This window comes from Choristoneura fumiferana, chromosome 24, assembly GCF_025370935.1.
Source record: "Choristoneura fumiferana chromosome 24, NRCan_CFum_1, whole genome shotgun sequence".
NCBI classification, from domain to species: Eukaryota; Metazoa; Arthropoda; class Insecta; order Lepidoptera; family Tortricidae; genus Choristoneura; species Choristoneura fumiferana.
In genome coordinates, this window is record NC_133495.1 from 8,968,576 (window position 1) to 8,971,660 (window position 3,085).

Consider the following 3,085-nt stretch of genomic DNA (forward strand, 5'->3'; position numbering starts at 1 on the left):
TGTACTGCTGGCTGTGCGTCCTGTCCCAGTACCAAATAATACTAGAAATGCAATCTCCAAACATAGAAATGTTAATTGAAGAATAATAATAAAAAAACTAGTAATAACCGTTTGAGACAAAAAGTACTAGATAATTATTAAGTATTGAAATTGCAGTCCGGTATTAAAAACATTACTCGTGAACCTGGCGTTAGGAATGACACTACCGTGCATTTTGAAAATACTGACCTCTGGGTTAGCATGTAACTCGGGGACTAAATTTGTACTCTTGATTATACTGCTAACCAAGGGTTAAGTAATGTCAAAATGTATGGGACTGCAAAATGACCTAGCCAACTTAGAAAAGTTGATCTCCCGACAGGAACTCAAATACAGCTGGACCGATTTTAATGAAACAAAGCCAAGCCAAGAAGCACCGCTTTAACTTAAAACGCATTGAAATCGGTCCATCCGTTTGCAAGCTACAGTGCCACAAATAGACAGACAGACAAACTTATAACGCCCCTCTTACTGCGTCGGTGGTTAAAAATAGTATAAATCTGAGTTAATGATGATTTTTTGTTACCCTTAGACCTTAAAAATCAAATCATTATTCAAAAGCCAGTTTTGGGTCACAATTAGTAGTTTCCCTAATTATGTATTCTCTATTTATAGAAGTGGGGTGGTAGCCATGATTTCTTCTTATCCTCCCATGTTTCCCTTGAATCTCCACTGATGACGGCTTGCTAACTGTTTTGTTTTTACATTTTATCACCAAACTCACAAACATTTCTCGTTCTACGAATTAGTCTGATAATTTTAGTGTCAAGTGTAGTCACTAGATGGCGTTAGATGTTCTTAAAATAGCATGAAGAAAAGTTTGTCAACACAAAAACTTTTTTACTTTTTTTTTTCTAGCTCACAAAATATAAAGAAAATATACTGCTAATAATGAGGGCTATCGCGTATGAATTCGCCACTAGAGGCGCTAGTGTAGCGTGAGGTCTCCGAAATGTCAAATCTCATAGTTTTTGGGTGAGCTACGTGGGTTTATTTATAATAAGAATAATTTTGTGAATATTTTGCAATATCTGAAATGAATTATGGCAAATATACGTTCCGGGGCAATGAATGTCTGTGTTTTGAGACAGTTTTGTCTTTCGGAAACCTTTGTCCTCCCTTTTTTCCGAACAAAACGGGGACTATGCAACACTGTGGCATGCTCGATATTTTTATGGTACGGTTTTAAGGTGTATTAAATATGATTTTAATCTAAACTTTGTTTTCACGCCCGTAATAACAGACTTTGAAAGCCATACTTAAAAACCTCACGCAACAGTGCGCCATCTAGTGACACAAAAAACGATAGCCCTCATTGGAAACTACATGTTTAATTGTTAGTGAAATTGCCACTAACTTTCTCACTAGAAAAGATAAGACAACTACTCTTACTATTTAGAAAACTTGTTATTTTAGACATGGATCTTTTTATTTTAACATTTTAATTAACATGCATTCTCTAGATACATATTCCTACTTTGTAATTTCTTATTTTGCGTACCTTTGCGCTTATGTATTTCCAATGATTTTAAGTTTCAAATGTTGCCACAAGATGGCGTTAAAGGTCGTTAAAATAGAACATTGATATGAAGTTATCACAACTTTTTTATATTTCTGTATCATTTTTATATTTAATAGATTTCACATTGTAATTTAGATGTATATTTCTACACCGCATTTCTTATTTTGCATTTATATAATTTTACTTTGGACAGTTCTTAGAATCAAGACCAGTGCGTCCGTCCTTTATAATAATTAACTTTATAAATTAAAAATATGTTCGTAAGTATATTGCAATAATTACGTGAAGTGACCTTACGTATAAAACTTTAAGGGGCTGTTTCACCATCCATTGATTAGTGTTAACTGGCGGTTAGGTGTGAAGCCGTCTCCGTCTATTCGAACAAAACAAATAGAGACGGCATCACATTTAACCGTCAGTTAACACTAATCAATGGATGGTGAAACAGCCCCTAAATATGTAGACAATATCAATTTTAGCGAAGTAGTTTTAAGAATTTGAAAAGTACCTTGTATCTGTATACAACGTGTTATTTTTGACTTCCGTTAACTTTAAGGAAACCATTTTGTTAACAGATTCAATGAAGTTAATTTCAAGACACAAGTGGACGAACTCTTACTGTTTAAAAGATAGTTCAAAATTAAGATTATTTAATTACCCATGCGCGATAAAACGATGTAAAATGTTCTGAATTTATGACACTCTTAAGTCCGTAAGAAAAATGTCTTCAATTCATTCGTATTTAGCAAAAAAAGGTATAAAAAGTGAGTATTTTGATGTATCTCTTATATGTGACGTCAATTTGTCAATTGTGCAATTTGACCTTTAAACAATGACAAGTTATACACAAATATGTGTTTTTAGTTTCAATCAAAGAACTGCGTCATCTGTCGAAGTTAACTGAAATCGAGAAAAACAGTCTGTATAAAATAAAAGCTTTTCAGGACGTAGCTGATTGCACGCGTAGGTGCAAAGTAGCTAGGCGTTTTAGTTGGTTAATTGAATACAAACTGATTATTATAATAATATTTTCTTTTTAAGTAGAAATAATAGGTAAATGAATGACAAAAAATCCGTCCAGTTTTATAATGTATGCATGACTAATTCCATTTACAGCGTAATTTACACGAATCTCATTGTATGAATTATGTTAGTTGTAATTTCGAATGTATCATACAAAGGTTTGATTATATGTCTTAAGTTTAAGGGCGGTAAGTAAAGAATTATGAACGAGAGTCTATAAGAAGCCCGCCTTCCAGTACCGCCCGTGTGACATACATTGTTTGTCACATTTGTCAGTAAAATAGTACGTTTGTAAGACAAAACATATTATTTTTACCAAAATTGCCGATACCGCTAGCGCTCTTGACAGCTCCAGCAGCCCGCCGCCGCCCCCACCCCTGCAATAGCGCGCCTGGGGTACGCGCAACAGCTCATAACTCCCTTAGGCGTTGTACGTAAAAAAAAAGCCCCTGGGCTTTATTTAGGGGGTTGCAACCAAGTTAGCCTGCATTTTACGACACT

General features: G+C 34.6%; 1 pseudogene; it reads left to right on the plus strand.

Annotated features, from left to right (window-relative positions):
- Positions 1-2,745, plus strand: part of LOC141441669 (uncharacterized) — an 11,767-nt pseudogene extending 9,022 nt beyond the window's left edge.
- The last annotated feature ends 340 nt before the right edge of the window (positions 2,746-3,085 follow it).